This window comes from Scyliorhinus canicula, chromosome 7 (assembly GCF_902713615.1).
Source record: "Scyliorhinus canicula chromosome 7, sScyCan1.1, whole genome shotgun sequence".
Classification (NCBI taxonomy): domain Eukaryota; kingdom Metazoa; phylum Chordata; class Chondrichthyes; order Carcharhiniformes; family Scyliorhinidae; genus Scyliorhinus; species Scyliorhinus canicula.
In genome coordinates, this window is record NC_052152.1 from 209,867,581 (window position 1) to 209,888,142 (window position 20,562).

The 20,562-nt window shown below is 50.3% G+C and overlaps 1 protein-coding gene across 3 annotated transcripts in view; it reads left to right on the forward strand.

The window, feature by feature from the left end:
* The window catches only part of LOC119969771 (CMP-N-acetylneuraminate-beta-galactosamide-alpha-2,3-sialyltransferase 2-like), a 94,895-nt gene that overhangs the window by 4,117 nt on the left and 70,216 nt on the right, over nucleotides 1-20,562 (forward strand). Inside the window, exon 1 of one of the 3 annotated variants that reach the window (XM_038803841.1) lies at nucleotides 2,331-2,442. The exons of 1 other annotated variant lie outside the window; for it this stretch is intronic. The gene's annotated coding sequence lies outside the window, so the exon portion shown is untranslated. Of the gene's footprint in view, nucleotides 1-2,330; nucleotides 2,443-8,824; nucleotides 8,887-20,562 lie in introns of those variants that run through there. One more of the 3 variants, XM_038803843.1, reaches the window with a different exon arrangement.

Genomic DNA, 20,562 nt, shown 5'->3' on the forward strand with positions numbered 1-20,562 from the left:
TGGCTGAATGGGGGCTCCAAACTTTAAAACAAAGGCTGTGGAAACAAACCACTGGCTCCCTTCAGACACGTTTGGTCCGTTTACTATTTTGTTACCGGACCACACCACACACCACAATGGGGGTTGCACCTTTGGAACTGCTCATGGGGTGCTGCCTTTGCACTCGGTTGAGTTTGGTGATTCCTGACATTGGCAGGAAGGATCGCTGCGGGCAGGGTTAGTCTGAGGTAGACACGGCCAGACCTTCTCCCTGATGCCAATTTTCACCAGGCAACTCAGTACATGTCCGAATGTTCGGTGACGGAGCCACATGGGTCCTGGGCCTGGTACTAGCCCAGATGGGACCGCTCTCCTATAAGGTGCAGGGCCGCGGATCCAACAGGCACATTGGCCACCTTCACAGCCGCATCCCAGAGCTACCCAAACCGCTCCCGGTCGCCCGAGCCCCACACATTCCGCCCCCTCCACTTTTGCCACTGGTACTGGGCCCACAGGTCCTGGAGCCCCAGGACACCGAGATGGTGAATGGTGAATACTCAGCTGCTGGCAGTGGTCGAAGGGCCAGTTTCCGATGCAGAGGCAGCTGCACTGACTCTGCTAAGATGTTCCACTCGATGTCAGTCCCCATATAGTACACGCCTCCGGACCCTGCATAGACAACGCCCGAGCGGCAGCCCCGGGTGAAATGGACAGGAGGACCTTTGTGGCATTCCGTTCAGGAACTGTGAGGGTGGGGAAGACTGTTCCAACCCTCACGGAGGTCACGTGACCTCAGCAGAGTATGAACTTCCCCGTTAACAGGGCGGGACTTCCCCTTAACAAGGAGAGCTTGTCTAGTATAAAAACCCCGGCTTAAATGAAGGTGGGACGGGAGAACGATTCGGGGGGAGGGTGGAGTAGTGTAATTGGGTGTTTCGTTAAACCTTTGTTAATGCCTCCCACCTACCGTTTCCTGATGGTCACTCTACTCAGATCCAACAATTATTTCAATAGGAGACATGTGCAGGACTATTGGGAGAAGGCGAGAGTGGCACCCGGTAAATTGTTCCCATGGAGAGCCAGCACAGACGCGATGGACCAAATGGGCTGGTTTAGCAAGGGGCTGGTTTAGCTCACTGGGCTAAATCGCTGGCTTTTAAAGCAGACCACGCAGGCCAGCAGCATGGTTCGATTCCCGTACCAGCCTCCCCGAACAGGCGCCGGAATGTGGCGACTAGGGGCTTTTCACAGTAACTTCATTGAAGCCTACTCGTGACAATAAGCGATTTTCATTTTTTTCATTTTCATGGCCTCCTCCTGTGCTGTGACAATTTGGTGATTTTGTAGCCCCTTGTCCTCCCACCCTTACCTCCGATAAGATCATCTCCTGAGAAGGGCAAAGCCCCTGGGCCCAATAGGTATCTAATTCCCATCCCTGCAATTTCCTGTTCAGCTCCCCCCTCAGGATCCCTGTGGCATTGCAGGCCCCAGAAACATCACCCAACAATACCGTATGCTGCTCCGCCTGGGGATCTGGATCAGGGTCTCACATGACAAACCTCCAGGGCCAAAATGTAAAACCGAGCTAATTTCACCTCTCCTCTATTCAAATTCAAACATTTTGGAGGTGAGCTGAGGGTGAAAATACATGAGACGCCATCGAGAAGGAGTTTGTCCAACTTTAAATCTGCTCTTTGTGCCACTGATGCAGATCAGGGTCTGAGTTAAGTTTCAGACTGAAACTTTGAAAGGCAAGTTAGTTTGAGTTGGAGCAGGGCACCCAGTCCTCGGCACACAAGTCGGGTTTTATTAAATTGAAGCAGAAAACCACAGAGAGAGAGGCCCTGGCAGTTTACGGTGATGTAGCAGAGCTCACTTCCTCTCCAACCGTGCAGTCTAAATCTCCCCACTTCAGTTAGAATCTCAAATCTTGGCGTGTGTTGAAAGCTGGATGGGTCAATGCAATCTGACGCACGACATTATCAAAGTCTGTCAGTATTAAACCAATAAGCAGGTATGTCTGACATTTTCTCAGCTGTAGTATTGGCTGTTATTCACAATCCTGTGGAAGAAATGTGGCCCTTGTTCACCGTTACCCTTCCCTGACAAGCTCAGAGCTGTTGACTCTTTGCTGGAATGGTTTCCAGGCTTGCCAAGTTATAACTTGTGTAGTTAATTATTTCAAAATTCCTTTTGAATTCTGTAAGGATTGAGTCGTTAAAAATATTTGTCATTTTTTTGGACTGTGCAAGTGAATGTGATTCAGGCTGTAAGGTAAACACTGGCTTTGCGCTGCTCAGGAGTCATTGCCCCAGGTATAGAACACGGTGAATGTGACTCAGAGCCAGATTCTCCAATGCCCCACTGCCAAACTGAATTGTTAATGAGTTCAGTCAGCTCTGTGTTCACTTTCTTCAGGCACCAAACTGACAGCTCCTTCACGGGACATTGCCCAGCCAAAAGGTAAATTCCACATTTCATTCCCTTACTGTAGAGTCAGGTCAGGATGGGGTGATTCAGCTGCCTATCCTTAATGTTACTCCGCAATGGAATCAGCCTCACCCCCTCTTTCCCTTCCCTCTCTTCCCATCTCCCTCTCTTCTCCTCTCCTCAGCCCATCTTCTCCAACCTCCCATCAACTCCTCCCCTCTCCACCCCTTTCCCACTTCCCATTCCCCCCACCACCCTTCTCCCTGCCATCCTTTGCCCATCCCTTCCTCCCCTCCCCACCTCACCCCTCTCACCCCTCTCCACCCCTCTCCTCCCCACCCCTCCCTGCCAACCTTTGCCCATTGCTCCCCTCCCCTCCCCAATTTCCCCTCTCCTTCTTCACCTCGCCAATTCCCTCACCTCCTCAATCCTCCCCCACCCCTTTCTCTCCCATTTCTTGCCCATTCATCTCTTTCCTCCCCAATTGCCTCCCCTTCCTTCCCTCCTCAATCCTACCCCTCTCCCCCTCCCCACCCTCTACCTGCTCCCTTCCCCATATTGAAATCCTTGATCCAATCAGCCTTTAACAGTCTCAATTCCAGGGAATGCAACCATAGTTTGTGTTAATCGCTCCTTGTAATTTTACCCTTTGAGTCCCAGTGTTGGTCTGGTGTTGTTGTAAGTTAACTTAAGGGTTTAGACATGGCAGGAGATCTCAGACCCGTGTCATGCTCCGCGTGTGCGATGTGGGAGCTCAGGGACATGTCCACTGACCCTGGCTCTTTCACGTGCAAGAAGTGTGTCCAGCTGCAGCTCCAGTTAGGCCGCTTGATGGCTCTGGAGCTGCGGATGGACTCACTTTGGAGCATCTGCGATGCTGAGGGAGTCGTGGATAGCACGTTTAGTGAGTTGGTCAAACCACAGATAAAGAGTACTGAGGGAGAAAGGAAATGGGTAACCACCAGACAGAAGAAGAGTAGGAAGACAGTACAGGGGTCCCCTGCGGTCATCTCCCTCCAAAACAGGTATACCATTTTGGATACTTGGATGAGGGGTTGGTTTAGCTCAGTGGGCTAGGCAACTGGTTTGTAATGCAAAACAAGGTCGGCAACATGGGTTCAATTCCCGTACCAGCTTACCTGAACGGGCGCCGGAATGTGATGACTAGGGGCTTTTCACAGTAGCTTCATACTTGTGACAATAGAAGATTATTATTATACCGTTTAGGGAGATGGCTTACCAGGGGGAGGCAGCAGTAGCCAGGTTCATGGCACCGTGGCTAGCTCTGCTGTGCAGCAGGGCAGGAAGAAGAATGGCAGGGCTATAGTGATAGGGGATTCAATTGTAAGGGGAGCAGGCAGGCGTTTCTGCGGACGCAAACGCGACTCCGCGGACGCAAACGCGACTCCGCGGACGCAAACTCGACTCCGCGGACGCAAACGCGACTCCGCGGACGCAAACGCGACTCCACGGACGCAAACGCGACTCCGGCAGGTATGTTGCCTCCTGGGTGCAAGAGTCCTGGATATCTCAGAGCGGCTGCAGGATATTCTAAAGGGGGAGAGTGAGCAGCCAGCAGTCGGGGTGTATATAGGCACCAATGATAAAGGTAAAAAACGGGATGAGGTCCTACATGCTGAATTTAGGGAGTTAGGAGATAAACGAAAAAGTAGGACCTCAAAGGTAGTAATCTCGGGATTGCTACCAGTGCCACGAGACAGTCAGAATAGGAATGACAGGATAGAGAGGATTAATGCGTGGCTCGAGAAATTGTGCAGGAGGGAGAGATTCAGATTTTTGGGACATTGGAACCGGTTCCGGGAGAGGTGGGACCATTACAAATCAGACGGTCTGAACATGGACAGGACTGAAACCAATGTCCTAGAAGGATTGTTTACTAGCGTTGTTGGGGAGGGTTTAAACTAATGTGGCAGGGGGGTGGGAACCAATGCAGGAAGTCAGAGGGTAGTAAAGAGGGGATTGAAACAAAAGCTAGGGGGGAGAAAAGTGGAAGGCAGAGAAACAGATTGAACTGCAGGGGGTGGGAACCAGAGCAGTAGGTCAGCAGGAGAAATAACTTAAGGTAGGAATTAGGAAGGCTAAAAGGGGTCTGCACTGTATGTTCTATGTTTCTATGAAATGTCATTGACAAACACGATTAAGGAATATCCTAAGGCATTTTATCCATATGTAAAGAGCAAGCGGGTAGCCAGAGAAAGGGTTGGTCCATTCAAGGATATTGGAGAGAATCGATGTATGGAACCAGAGGAAATAGGAGAGATACTAAATGAATACTTTGCCTCAGTATTCACCAAAGAGGACTTGGTGGATGAGGAGTATAATGTAGAGTGTGTAGATATTCTGAGTCTTGTTGATATTAATAAAGAGATGGTGTTGGGCAGGACGGTGGCGCAGTGGTTAGCATTGCTGCCTCATGGCGGCGAGGTCCCAGGTTCGATCCCAGCTCTGGGTCACTGTCCGTGTGGAGTTTGCACATTCTCCCCGTGTTTGTGTGGGTCTCACCCCCACAACCTAAAGATGTGCAGGATAAGTGGATTGACCACGCTAAAATTGCCCCTTAATTGGAAAAAAATGAATTTGGTACTCTAAATTTATTTTATTTGGTGTTGGACATCTTAAAAAGCATTAAAGTAGATAAGTCCCCAGGGCCTGATGGGATCTACCCCAGAATACTGAGGGAAGCAAGGGAGTTAATTGCTGGAGCCTTGACAGCAATCTTTGTTACCTCATTGGCTACAGTGACGTTCCAGAGAACTGGAGAATAGCCAATGTTGCTTCATTGTTCAAGAAGGGCAGCAGGGATAATCCAGGAAATTATAGGCCGGTGAGCCTTTCATCAGTGGTAGGGAAATTATTGGTACAGATTCTTATAGGTAGGATTTACTCACATTTGGAAACAAATGAACTTATTAGTGATGGACAGCATGGTTTTGTGAAGGGAAGATCGTGCCTCACTAAATTAATCACGTTCTTCGAGGAAGTGACAAAGATGATAGATGAGCGAAAGGCAGTAGATGTTGTTTACGTGGACTTCAGCAAAGCCTTTGACAAGGTACCTCATGATAGACTGGTACAAAAGGTAAAGTCACATTGGATCAGAGGAGAGCTGGAAAGTTAGATACAGACTGGCTTGGGTACAGAAGGCAGAGGGTAGCAGTAGAAGGGTGCTTTTCTGAATGGAGGGCTGTGACTTACAGCGTTCCACAGGGATCAGTTCTGGGACTTTTATTGTTCGTGGTGTATATAAATGATTTGGAAGAAAATATAGCTGGTCTGATTAGTAAGCTGGCAGACGAAACAACAATTGGTGAAGTTGTGGATAATGAAGTGGATTGTCAGAGGATACAGCAGGATATAAACTGGTTGGAGTCTTGGGCGGAGAAATGGCAGATGGAGTTTAATCCAGACAAGTGTGAGGGAATGCACTTTGGAAGGTGCAATGCAGGTAGGAATTACAGAATAAATGGGAGTATTCCCCGCTTGCGAGTACTGACGGGCAGAGAGATCTGGGCATGTCCACCGATCACTGAAAGTGGCAACGCATGTGAACAAGATGGTCAAGGAGGCATGCGGCGTGCTGGCCTTCATTGGTCGGGGCATAAAAATTGGCAGCTGTACAGGATCTTAGTTGGGCCTCATTTGGAATATTGGGCGGGATTCTGCCGTAATCGGCGGGGTGGGCAACTCTGACGGGACGTGACTTTACCTTTTGTACCACTTCGGCGCGGGCCGCCCCAAAGGTGGGGAATCCTCGGCACCTTCAGGGGCTGGGCCCGCCCCGGAGTGGTTTGTGCCCCGCCGGCCGGCGGGGAAGGGGCTTGGCGCCACGCCAACCGGTTCCGAAGGGCCTCCGCCGGCTGGCGCGAGTTGGTGCATGCGCGGGAGCGCCAGCATGTGCTGACTTCATCCCCGCGCATGGCAAGAGGGATTCGTTTCCGCACCAGCCATGGCGGACTGCGGACTGGGGCCAGATCCCCCTGCGCCCCTCCCCCCCCCCCCAGAACCCCGGAGCCCCCCCGCGCCGCCAGGTCCCGGCGGTAAGGGACTGGCAAAAAACGGGCGGGACTTCGGCCCATCGCAGGCCGGAAAATTCGGGCAGCCCCGGGGCCCATTGAGTTGCGCTGGTCCCCGCCATTCTCCGAGGCGGGTGGCTCGATTCACACCGGGCCGATTTTTGGGCGGCCGGAGAATTTGGAGGACGGCGTGGGCGGGATTCACGCTGACCCCTGGCGATTCTCTGACCTGGAGGGGGGTTGGAGAATCCCGCCCATTGTGTCCAATTCTGGTCACCACACTACCAGGAGGATGTGGATGCTTTGGAGCGGGTACAGAAGCGGTTTACTAGGATGTTGCCTGGTATGGAGGGCATTAGCCATGAGGAGATGTTAGATAAACTCGGTCTGTTCTCACTGGAACGAGGGAGGTTGAGAGGTGACCTGATAGAGGTCTACAAGATTATGAGTGGCATAGACAGAGTGGATAGTCAGATCCTCTTTCCTAGGGTATGAGTCAAGTACTAGGGGACAGAGGTTTAAAATGCGTGGAGAAAAGATTAGAACAGATGTGCGAGGCAGATTTTTTACACAGAGGGTGGTAAATGTATGCAACGTGCTGCCTGGGGAGGGGGTGGGAGCCGGTACAATAGCGGCATTTAAGGGGCATCTAGACAAATATATGAATAGGGTGGGAATGGAAGGATACGGACTCCGCTAGTGCAGATGGTTTTAGTTTAGGCAGGTACCATGGTCCGCACAGGTTTAGAGGGTCGAAGGGCCTGTTCCTGTGCTGTATTGTTCTTTGTTCTCTGTTGATGTTTAAACCGACATTGCCCTCCCTCAGGCCAGTACATCCTTGCTAAGGTGTGGTTCCCAGAACTGCTCACAGTTATTCCAGGTACAACCAGGCTTTGTACAGCTTTAGTGAAACTTGTATCCCCTCATATTCTAATCCACCAGATACAAAGACCAGCATTCCATTAACTTTTTTGATTATTTTTGGTAGCTGTTCATTTTTTAAAAATAAATTTAGAATACCCAATTATTTTTTTCCAATTAAGGGGCAATTTAGCGTGGCCAATCCACCTAACTTGCAAATCTTTGGGTTGTGGGGGTGAAACCCACGCAGACACGGGGAGAATGTGCAAACTCCACACGGACAGTGACCCAGGGCCAGGATTCGAACCCGGGTCCTCAGCGCCGTAGGCAGCAATGCTAACCACTGCGCCACCGTGCTGCCCTTTGGTAGCTGTTCATGACATTTGAATGATTTCTGTACCTGGGCGTACAGGTTTCATTGGGTCCCTGCTATTTCTAGATTTTCACCATTTAGAAAATACCCTGTTTTATCCCCTCGTGGTTCAAAGTGAATGATCTGACTTTGTGTCCATTCACTGTATCAATCAAAACCTCTGTGAAATGTGGTGATTCCATCTACATTGTTTAAAATCTGGCTGATCGTGCCACCCACAAATTTGGACACAAAGCTTTCTTTCCCATCATTGAAACGTTAATAAATAAAAATAGCTGGCGTGTGGGCGGCATGGAAACGCAGTGGTTAGCACTGCTGCCTCACGGCGCTGAGGACCCCGGTTCGAATCCCGGCCCTGGGTCACTGTCCGTGTGGAGTTTGCACATTCTCCCCATGTCTGCGTGGGTCTCACCCCCACAGCCCAAAGATGCGCAGGTTAGGTGGATTGGCCACGCTAAATTGCCCCTTAATTGGAAAAAAAAAGAATTATTTATTCTATATTTAATTTTAAAAGAAGTTCATTGACAACGTATATGGTTCATTTATCTTTTAATATGTCTTGGGAATGGAGAGGATAGGGATAGAGTTTTCTTTTCCATATTTCTTTTATTGATCTTTGACCTTTATTGACTATAAATATAACCAATTAATATTTCTTATCCAAGTTTATTAATCGTACAAAGAATTTTCAACCTCCTGGACCTGGGTCTGTTTTATAAACTGCCCTTCAAGTCTTATCTATACCCAGAGCAACCTGTGCCATTCTGTGTTTGCAAACCTCTGACCTTGTCTCTCATGTTTCTCAATCTTAAAGCTGGCCTGTTTAGAGTTTATCTTCTCTGTCACCAAGGCCGTCCTCAGAATCCTTTGCCCTATTACCTTACAACCATTTGTTATTTTTAATTTCATTTGAGACCTTCCACCCACAACCCACCTTCTTCACAGGCGAGCTGAACAAGCTAGAAGAGGATTCAAGTGGTTAATAATAAACCTGCCCTCCGTTTTGCAATAGTTTGCATCCTGCCCTAATTAGATAAGAGACATTTGGGGATCAGTCTCGTGTTATTTACTATTTCTGTCATTACCTGGAAAATAAGCACACACCTCTTTCCCCTGAGAACTGATAGATTTCAGCGTCTGTCAGCAGTGAATATTCACCAGTAATGACCAGAGGAGAAATGTTTTGCTGTCACTCTCCTACTGAACAAGGTGAATTTCCCGCAATGATTCCCCTTGTCTGAGTCACTTTGGTGATAAGATAATGATTGCAAGTATTTGTTAATATTTCATTATTGTTTATTTTATGTTATTTGTTATTTAAAAAGAATGGGAGGTAACTCTTTATCAATTCAATCATTTCAATAACATTTTGGAGGTAAGGTGGTTTTAATTTAATTTACATAAAACCGAGGAAAATGTAACAACAAAACAATAGGAGATTGAGAATTATTCTAAGCTTTCTTCACCATTGTTTTTGATGTTCATACCCTAATGCACTCACAGTAAAGTGCTGTCTGTGCCAAAGTCTTACAAACTGAACTGTATTCTCCCTCACCCATTTTGTGAAGGATTCTAGATTCAGCTCTAAGTTTCTCCTTGTAAAGTTTCCCCCTCTCCCACCTTCCCAAGGGCATTTCAGCACGGACAACAGACACTTGTGCCTAGCGTTTGTGACAGGATAGGGTTTATCAATGTTGCTCCATGTAAAGTGAATATTTAAAATAGAAAATTTTACCAACTTGCTGATGTGGAAAATGTTTATCTGTGTGCGGAAATTTTAAAATATTTGTATATGGTCCTGTTGTTACAGAGGAACAAGTGACCATTCATCCCCTCGAGCCTGCTCTGCCAGTTAGTTAGATCACAGCTGGTCTGTGCTTCAACACCATTTACTTCTGTTTGTTCCATATCCTTCTCAGTGAAAGTTCAGATGGGGCAGCACAGTAGCATAGTGGTTAGCGCCATGGCTTCACAGCGCCAGGGTCCTCGGTTCGATTCCCGCTTGGGTCACTGTCTGTGCGGAGTCTGCACATCCTCCCCGTGTGTGCGTGGGTTTCCTCTGGGTGCTCCGGTTTCCTCCCACAGTCCAAAGATGTGCAGGTTAGGTGGTTTGGGCATGCCAAATTGTCCTTAGGTTAGATGGGGTTGCAGGGTTACGAGGATAGGGTGGAGATGTGGGGTTAAGTAAGGTGCTCTTTCCAAGAGCCGGTGCAGGCTCGATGGGCCGAATGGCCTCCTTCTGCATTGTAAATTCTATGACCCCAGGCCTCACCAGACATGTGTGAAAAATTGTTTTCTGATTTCACTCCTGAATGTCCGAATTAATTGTGGCCCCTTGGAACTCGCCACCTCCCCCTGTCTGCAACCTAAAGGGCTATCCTAACGCTGGCCTTTCTAATAATGATGTTTAGCAATGATCATTCAGATCTAATATTTATCTGGCAGCACTGTGTTAATACGCAGATTTCTAGCCCAAGTTGGAAGATATCAGGAGGGTAGCTATGTGTTAGTTATGGGGGAAGCATATAGCATCAGTGAGATGGCAGAGGCCCATACTCTGACTGCCAACCTCAAAAGGCACCATGAATATAGCAGCAACTTACTTCAAAAGTGTTTAAATAGAAAAACATTCCAAGGGGCTTCATAAGAGCTTTATTAAACCAGGTTCACACTGAGCCACATAGGGAGATATTAGATCACGTGAATAAAATGTTAGCGAAGGAGGTAGGTTAAGTGCCTTAAAGGAGGATAGTGAGGTAGTGAGTCAGAGAGTAACAGAGAGAATGTTTCAGATCTTGGGGCTGAGTTAATTGAAAGTCCTGTTACCCACGTTGGGGCAATTAAAATCGGGAATGCTCAAAAGAGGCCAGAGAGGGGGCCTCGTAATGGGAGCACGGGAGCGCCTGCGTTTTCCTGAATCCCCGGCTCTGACCGTCTTTTAATCATTTATTTTATCCTTGTGCAATTTCCTGGTTGTCTTTTCATTGGGATGTGTGTCTTGCACTGTCCCTGGATGATCCTGATTGGAGTTTTCCGATGAGGAGCAGAGTTAAATGGTGGTGAATTCTGGTTTGATGGTGGGGGTTGGAGTTGGCTGGGCTGGGCCCGGCTTGCAGTGACGTTGTTACTGGTGAGCGGGGCTTTCTCCTCGACGGTGCTGTGTTCATCGGGATGATGGCCACCATTGAGAATGTTGTTCTACACGAGGATCTTGACTCCGTGGTGCAGGTCTCTGGAGCTCACTTTGAGGAACTGCGCGGTATACTTGGGAGAACGGTGGAGGCACAGGAGGGAAAGCTTGTATTCGATCGAGCACTTTGCCCGCTGATATCTCCACAGTCAATTCATTGAGACGCTGCTGCATGGTGTGTCATCTCTCCTGAATAGTTAGGGAGATAAGGACTGGGCAAGGTGTGCCCCTGAGCCCCGTCCCTGGTGACAGGTGGCAGGGTGGACTGGGCAAGGTGTGCCCCTGAGCCCTGCCCCTGGTGGCAGGGTGGACTGGGCAAGGTGTGCCCCTGCCCCTGCCCCTGGTGACAGGTGGCAGGGTGGACTGGGCAAGGTGTGCCCCTGAGCCCCGTCCCTGGTGACAGGTGACAGGGTGCACTGGGCAAGGTGTGCCCCTGAGCCCTGCCCTTGGTGACAGGTGGCAGGGTGGACTGGGCAAGGTGTGCCCCTGACCCTGCCCCTGGTGAGAAGTGGGAGGCAGGTTCCTGACTGAGTTTGACAATTGCCGGCCATGCTTTAGTAATCCTGCTTTGGGGGCTGGGGGGCTTATCGGGTTTGACTGCACATTGTATCCGGTCTTCGAGGCCTGGGGTGGGTTGGCTCCCCCAACCACTGACCTCAGCTTATATCATCCTGTTCCCTAGGCTTGTAATGGTTTAGAGATGGCCAATCACAATGATTACATCACCTGTATCTCACTCAGGTGTCCCATAACCCGCTTTGCGAGGATTAAACACCAGTCCCTCATTAAAGACCTACACCCTAGGGAACCTCCTTTCTATAAACAACATCCCATTAACCATCCATCAAGCAACTGGTTAAAATCAATGATGACCTCATCTTTACCACTTCTTAATCACAGCTTTAGCAGGCACACCGACTGTATGCATTTGAACCCAGGATTTGTAATAATATTACTGCAACAAAATATAGAATATAACTGGGGCAGCATGGTAGCACAGTGGTTAGCACTGTGGCTTCACAGCACCAGGGTCCCAGGTTCGATTTCCGGCTTGGGTTACTGTCTGTGTGGAGTCTGCACTGTCTCCCCGTGTGTGCGTGGGTTTCCTCCGGGTGCTCCGGTTTCCTCCCACAATCCAAAGGTTAGAATCATAGAATTTACAGTGCAGAAGGATATTGGACACGAAGGGCAATTTATCATGGCCAATCCACCTAATCTGCAAATTTTTGGACTGTAGGAGGAAACCGGAGCACCCGGAGGAAACCCACGCAGACACGGGGAGAAAGTGCAAACTCCGCACAGACAGTGACCCAAACCGGGAATCGAACCTGGGTCCATGGAGCTGTGAAGCAACTGTGCTAACCACTGTGCTACCGTGCCCCCGTGAGGTGGATTGGCCATGATAAATTGCCCTTAGTGACCAAAACGGTTAGGAGGGGTTATTAGGTTACGGGTATAGGGTGGAAGTGAGAGCTTAAGTGGGTCAGTGCAGACTCGATGGGCCGAATGGCCTCCTTCTGCACTGTATGTTCTATAACAGTTTCCTACATTCATTACAGTCAGGAAGCTCGACCCACCTTTCAAATCCCCAAAACAGAATTCCTACCGTTCATTCCGCAGTTGGGAAATGGATTTTTGGTTCTGCATCAAATGACATTCCCCTGCCGGTGGGTCTGGGAGATTCCGCCTTTGGGTGCGGTAAGGCACAGGCAGCTTAGAGAGGGTAGAATGTGTGCGGGCAGCCTCAAATGTGCTGGAATAGTCAAGCCGAGAGGTTATGAAAGCACAGGTGAGGGCTTCAGCAGTTGATGAGCTGAGATGGGTGATGTTGGATGATGTTACAGAATGGGGGGGGGGGGGGGGTAGTATCATGTGAGAGTACCTTTAAAAAATAGGTGTTTATAAATTGGTGTGTCTAGAAATATCTGTAGTGAGAGTACCTTTAAGAAATGGGTGTTTATTACTGCAGTGATGTCAGAGAGTGGGTGGAGCTGGATTGTCTGTTAGCTTTTTACTTTCGCTGTAGGCTGTTTGCTGCAGGGTGGATTTGGTTTTGGAGAAGCTGCAATCACAGCAGGATGTGTGTGAATCTCTGCAAGCTTATGAATGTTCATTTGGGATTTTCAAAGGGACACCTGCTCTCAATAGTGAATTTAAACCTGATCTTCGTGTTAAAAGGGTCTTTAGTCTTCTGGATGTTGTTTGGGAATTTATTAAGGATTACTTAGTGTTGTATTCTTTGGAGGTTGTATTTGAATTAATGGTTGCTAAGATGTTCACTGTATGTTTTAAAAAGGTTAACTTGTGTTCATAGAATAAACATTGTTTTGCTTGAAAAAATACTTTCCCATTTCTGCTGTACCATACCTGTAGAGTGGGCCGTGTGCTCCCCATACCACAATCTAGTAAAAGTTGTGGGTCAGGTGAACGCCATGATACACTTTGAAGCTCTCTAAACCCTGGCGCATAACAGTAGACAGTCTTAGAGATAAGAACATAAGAACGAGGAGCAGGAGTAGGCCATCTGGCCCCTCGAGCCTTCTCCACCATTCAATGAGATCATGGCTGATCTTTTGTGGACTCAGCTCCACTTTCCGGCCCGAATACCATAACCCTTAATCCCTTTATTCTTCAAAAAACTATCTATCTTTATCTTAAAAACATTCAATGAAGGAGCCTCTACTGCTTCACTGGGCAAGGAATTCCATAGATTCACAACCCTTTGGGTGAAGAAGTTCCTCCTAAACTCAGTCCTAAATCTACTTCCCCTTATTTTGAGGCTATGTCCCCTAGTTCTGCTGTCACCCGCCAGTGGAAACAACCTGCCCGCATCTATCCTATCTATTCCCTTCATAATTTTAATGTTTCTATAAGATCCCCCCTCATCCTTCTAAATTCCAACGAGTACAGTCCCAGTCTACTCAACCTCTCCTCAGTAATCCAACCCCTTCAGTTCTGGGATTAACCTAGTGAATCTCCTCTGCACACCCTCCAGCGCCAGTACGTCCTTTCTCAAGTAAGGAGACCAAAACTGAACACAATACTCCAGGTGTGGCCGCACTAACACCTTATACAATTGCAACATAACCTCCCTAGTCTTAAACTCCATCCCACCCTCTGGGGGGTATGCAGGCGGGGAAGCCACCGGGGCCAGATGGGTAGTGAAGGCGGTCCTTGAAGGTGACCCACAGTCGCGCCGGCTGCAACATTCCAAACTTCACCCCCTTTTTGATGCAGCGCTGCCTTAGCCCGATTGTACCCGGCCCTCTTCTTGGCCACCTCCGCGTTCCAGTCCTGGTAGATCCGGGCCTCTGCATTCTCCCACCTGCTGCTCCGCTCTTTCTTTGCCCACCTTAGGACACAGTCCCTGTCCACGAAGCCAGGACTCGATGGGCCCCCTCCAGCTCCAGGGGCCCCGGAAGGCCCCCACGCCCATCGGCGTGTTCAGCATCGTGACCACGTATGCTCCGACATCCGACCCCTCCACCTCGTCCGGGAGACCCAGGATCCGCAAGTTCTTCCTCCTCGGCTGATTCTCCATGTCCTCGAACTTCGCCTGCCATTTATTATGCAGCACCTCGTGCGCCTCTACCTTCACCGCCAGGCCCAAGATCTCGTCCTCGTTCTCCGAGGCCTTTTGCCGCACCACCCGGATCGCCGCCCCTTGGGCCTTCTGGGTCTCGAGCAGCTTGTCAATCGAAGCCTTCATCGGCTCCAACAGCTCTGCCTTCAGCTCCGTGAAGCAGCGCTGGAGAAAGTCCTGCTGCTCCTGCCACCACTGCACCCACGCTGCCTGGTCTCCACCCGCCACCATCTTGGTTTTCCTCCCTCGCACTTTTTGCTGCTCCAAATCTACTTTCTTCACCGCTCCACCCCTGCTCCAATCCATACAGTGCTGGGGAAATATAGCTGTCACCTTTCCACACTGGGAATCGTCGAGCAAATGCCGTTGGGGGCCCTAAAAAGAGCCCAAAAGTCCGTTTGTGGTGGGAGCTGCCGAACGTGCGACTTAGCTCCGCATAGCCGCAACCAGAAGTCCCCGTTTTGGGTAATCTCTAAAGTGGTGCCCGGGAAACTGGACCCGGGACCTCGGGAGGCCATATTTGGGGTGTCGGACCAGCCAGGGGTTGGGAAACGATTGCGGAGGCGGATGTTGTAGCCTTCGCCTTGTTGATTGCCTGAAGGCGCATTCTGTTACGATGGAGATCAACCTCTCCACCCTGTGCCCTGGTGTGGGGGGGGGGGGGGGGGAAGGATGGAGGGGTTCTACAATTCATGGGCGTTATTCATTCTGCACTTTCTTTGTTTTCTTTTTTTTAAATTTAGAGTAGCCAATTATTTTTCTTTTCCAATTAAGGGGCAATTTAGCATTGCCAATTCACCTAACCAGCACATCTTGGTGAAACCCACGCAGACACGGGGAGAATGTGCAAACTCCACACGGACAGTGACCCGGAGCTGGGATTCAAACCCGGGTCCTCAGCTCCGCAGTCCCAGTGCTAACCACTGCGCCACATGCCGCCCGTTCATTTTGCACTTTCGAGAATTGGATTGAACATAAGGGGGTGGGGAGGGGGGTGGGGGGTGGTTGGGAGGGTTGGACGGAGGAGGGCTGACTGTATGTGCTAATGGTGACTATGGGTGATTCCTGATTCCTTTTTTTTTGTTTGTTTATGTTAACATGCAGGCGGTTGTTTGGGGGTTTGGTGGGAGGATGGGATTCGAGGGAAGAAAAACCTCAAAGTCTGTTCTCGACCACGTAGTGTTGGTAAAACTTTGTTTAATTCGGAAAAACTGTGTGCACAGAGGAGAGATAGATTCTGTGGCTATCCTGTAACTCGCAAAAGTCAGCTCTGCCTGTCCTCAGAATTACATTCATATATATTTACAGTTCTTCAGAGCCACCAGTAGGTATTGACGTCACTGAATCATTCGGAATAATACAAAGTGATCAGAATGCATATTTCCTGCTCCCTGTAATGGGAAAACGATTAAAGAATACAATGTTTCCTTACAATCTCATGGGTTTGTGCTCAACATATTTAACTTCTAGAAGAGGGGCAAATGTGTTGGACAATGGATCCCTCAGACTTACTGGGGCCTCCTGTGTTTCCCTTTTCATATTCAAATGCTCTGTGAGACGATTAAATCATTTCCAAAGTGGGTGACTTTAACCCCTGCTTTACCCTTGGTATATGTTTAACCCCTTGCCTGCTGGTTTGCCCTTGACCTGTGCTATTACAATACTTTGAGACATCTTTATTATACCAATCCTGACACATATACCAATCTCTTCCGCTAACAGATGGGATTGTTGTTATTGATATGGGCATTGACTTTGCATTCGTTGCTGATTATTGTTGGGGAGAATGTGTAAACTCCACATGGACAGTGACCCAGAGCCGGGGTCGAACCTGGGACCTCGGCGCCGTGAGGCAGCAGGGCTAACCCACTGCGCCACTGATTATTGTTTATTGTTGTTACCGTATGAGTTTATTGTTACCGTACGGGCAGCACGGTAGCATGGTGGTTAGCATAAATGCTTCACAGCTCCAGGGTCCCAGGTTCGATTCCCGGCTGGGTCACTGTCTGTGTGGAGTCTGCACGTCCTCCCCGTGTGTGCGTGGGTTTCCTCCGGGTGCTCCGGTTTCCTCCTACAGTCCAAAGATGTGCGGGTTAGGTAGATTGGCCATGCTAAATTGCCCGTAGTGTCCTTAAAAGTAAGGTTAAGGGGGGGGGGGGGGGGGGGTTGTTGGGTTATGGGTATAGGGTGGATACGTGGGTTTGAGTAGGGTGATCATTGCTCGGCACAACATCGAGGGCCGAAGGGCCTGTTCTGTGCTGTACTGTTCTATGTTCTATGTTCTATGTTGGTGGGTGTAAATTTGGGAGAAAATGTGAAAAAGGAAAATAAAATATTTGTTAAAAATTGTTTAAAAAAAAGAGGGGGTGAAAGGTTATTGGGTGGGTGGGAATGTGGGGTTGAGTTTACAATCTGATCAACCAAGATCTTATTGAATGGTGGAGCAGGCTTGATGGGCCGAGTGGCCTGTTCCTGCTAACCGTGTGTTTGTGTGGTATAGCTCGGTGTGTGTACAATTGCAGATTTCCTTGGGAAGGAAGGAAGTGACGAGGCTGCTTTGTCTTTTGGTATATTTTCTGCTTCCTACAACCTCAAACGTCTGCGAACCTGATTTTGCTGGAGCTGGACTGCTTATGTCAGCTTTCAAAAGAGTTTCACTGCAATCACAAGTTTAATGGTGGGACTGCCTTTGGGGCTGGAGCACATGGGGACAGCTAGGAACCCAGGAGAGACCAGGAGCAGCTGACAGAGGTAGGAGGAGGAGGGCGGACCAGGTCACAGACGATACCCAGGGGACTTTTATCTACCTGGACTCCACTCTGGGGCATGTCTCAGAGGTCCTGCTTCACCAAAGGAGGGCATCATCGAGCTAGGTCGGCTGCTCCAGCCACAACACAAACCTCGCACCAGGACATGGCTGCTGTCAAGGTTACCGTGGCCCTTAACCTTTGTGCAATGCTCCTTACAGCCTGCAGTAGGGGTAACAGTAACAGTATGAGGAAGGTCATCAAGGCTTTCTACCAGGAGTAAAAGCTACATGTTCCTTCCTCTGACAGACAGTGCTAGGCTGTGCCTTGAGGCTCAGCACTGTATTTAGCCAGCTTGGATTACTTGTGTCTTATATTAAAAAACCAGCACTGGATTTTCAGAACAAATTAAATGAGTTAACGGCTCAAATAGAGACAAAAGGGCATGATTTGGTGGTGATTATTGAGACATGGTTACAAGGAGACCAGGGAATAATATATGGGTCTCCAAACAGTAGTTCTGCAGTGGGGTAAAGTACAAACCAGGAAATATTGGGGGCTTGTAAGAATGGCACAGTAACAATCATGGGTGATTTTTTAAAAAACCCTCCACAATCCCTCTCAAGCTAGGAGAGTGGGCAATGAAGTGGCAAATGAAATACAATGTGCAAAAGTGTGAGGTTATGCACTTTGGAAGGAGGAATGGAGGCATAGACTATTTTCTAAATGGGGAGGTGCTTAGGAAATCAGAAGCACAAAGGGGACTTGGGAGTCCTTGTTCACAATTCTCTTAAGGTTAATGCACAGGTTCAGTCGGCAGTTAAGAAGGCAAATGCAATGTTAGCATTCATGTCAAGAGGGACTAGAATACAAGACCAGGGATGTACTTCTGAGGCTGTATAAGGCGCTGGTCAGACCCCATTTGGAGTATTGTGAGCAGTTTTGGGCCCCGTATCTAAGGAAGGATGTGCTGGCCTTGGAAAGGATCCAGAGGAGGTTCACGAGAATGATCCCTGGAATGAAGAGCTTGTCGTATGAGGAACGGTTGAGGACTCTGGGTCTGTACTCATTGGAGTTTAGAAGGATGAGAGAGGATCTTATTGAATCTTACAGGATACTGCGAGGCCTGGATAGAGTGAACGTGGAGAGGATGTTTCCACTTGTAGGAAAAATTAGAAGCAGAGGCCACAGCCTCAGACTAAAGGGACGATCCTTTAAAACTGAGATGAGGAGGAATTTCTTCAGCCAGAGGGTGGTGAATCTGTGGAACTCTTTGCCGCAGAAGGCTGTGGAGGCCAAATCACTGAGTGTCTTTAAGACAGAGATAGATAGGCTCTTGATTAATAAGGGGATCAGGGGTTATGGGGAGAAGGCAGGAGAATGGGGATGAGAAAAATATCAGCCATGATTGAATGGCGGAGCAGGCTCGATGGGCCAAGTGGCCTAATTCTGCTCCTATGTCTTATGGTCTAAGGTGAACTTGATTTTTTGAAACCAAAGAAATTCCGTGAGGTCGCCCACTCCCACTCCTGATTTCGGTGGTCCTGAGTTCTTCCATTCCAATAGGATTTGCCTCAGGGCTACCAGGGCCAAAACGTCGGCCTCTCTCGCCCCCTGGACTCCCGGATCGTCCGACACTCAACTTCTGGACTCGGGACCACCTTCATCCTCAGCAGCTCCGACATCACATCAGCGAACCCCTGCCAAAATCCTTCCTGCTTCGGACTGGCCCAAACCATGTGGATATGGTTTGAGGCCCCCCCCCTGCGCAACGCGCACACCTATCCTCCACCCCCTCAAAAATCCAGCACATTCTCGCCACCATCATATGTGCCCTGTGGGTTACTTCTGAGTCTAAGCCTAGCGCACGTAGAGGATGGATTCACCCTCCACAGAGCCTCCTCCCACCTCCGCATAACGTCTCCTTTCGGGGCGCCCTCCCAGTCAATTCCTTGTAGATCTCTGACACCCTGTCCTCACCAACCCCTGTTTTCGACAGCACCTTACCCTGAACCCCGGGGGCGGCAGCACCTTGCCCTGAACCCCGGGGGCGGCAGCACCTTGCCCTGAACCCCGGGGGCGGCAGCACCTTGCCCTGAACCCCGGGGGCGGCAACACCTTGCCCTGAACCCCGGGGGCGGCAGCACCTTGCCCTGAACCCCGGGGGCGGCAGCACCTTGCCCTGAACCCCGGGGGCGGCAGCACCTTGCCCTGAACCCCGGGGGCGGCAACACCTTACCCTGAACCCCGGGGGCGGCAGCACCTTGCCCTGAACCCCGGGGGCGGCAGCACCTTGCCCTGAACCCCGGGGGCGGCAACACCTTGCCCTGAACCCCGGGGGCGGCAGCACCTTGCCCTGAACCCCGGGGGCGGCAGCACCTTGCCCTGAACCCCGGGGGCGGCAACACCTTGCCCTGAACCCCGGGGGCGGCAGCACCTTGCCCTGAACCCCGGGGGCGGCAGCACCTTGCCCTGAACCCCGGGGGCGGCAGCACCTTGCCCTGAACCCCGGGGGCGGCAGCACCTTGCCCTGAACCCCGGGGGCGGCAACACCTTGCCCTGAACCCCGGGGGCGGCAGCACCTTGCCCTGAACCCCGGGGGCGGCAGCACCTTGCCCTGAACCCCGGGGGCGGCAGCACCTTGCCCTGAACCCCGGGGGCGGCAGCACCTTGCCCTGAACCCCGGGGGCGGCAGGTCAGGAAACGATGGCACCAGTTTCCTCACATAGTCCCAAACCTGTAAGTACCGGAACCCATTGCCGCTGGGCAGCTCATATTCCTCTACCAACCCCTCCAAGCTTGGGAAGCTGCCCCCCCCCCAGAAACAGGTCTCCAAACCGCTCAATCTCCACCCGCCACCACCCCCAGAACCCCGTGTCCAACGCTCCCCCCTCCCCCCCGGAGAAAACCTGTGATTCCCACAAATCAGTGTCCAAACCGAGGCTCCTCCAGCCCTGGTGGCTGCCGCCACAGTACCCAGCCCCTCAGGGCCGATGCCACCACCACTTGTGGAGTACCTGGCCGACGAGAACGTCAGGGGCCCTGTCAACAGTGCCCCCAAACTAGTACCCACACAAGAGGCTGCCTCCATCCGCTCCCACGTGGACCCCTCCCCCACTACCCACTTCCTGACCATGGCTATATTTGTTACTCAGTAGTAGTTCTTCAAATCTGGCAAGACCAGCCCACCCCCCACCCCCCACTCTCCCAGGTCCCCAACTCAGCAGCACTTTCTTCACCACGAAGCTTTCACCACCCACACAATCCCCGAGATCAATGCATTCATATTCCTAAAAGTCTGAATCTTCTGGAACTCAAATAAAAACCTTGGGAGTATCGTCATCTTCACGGACTGCACCAGTTCC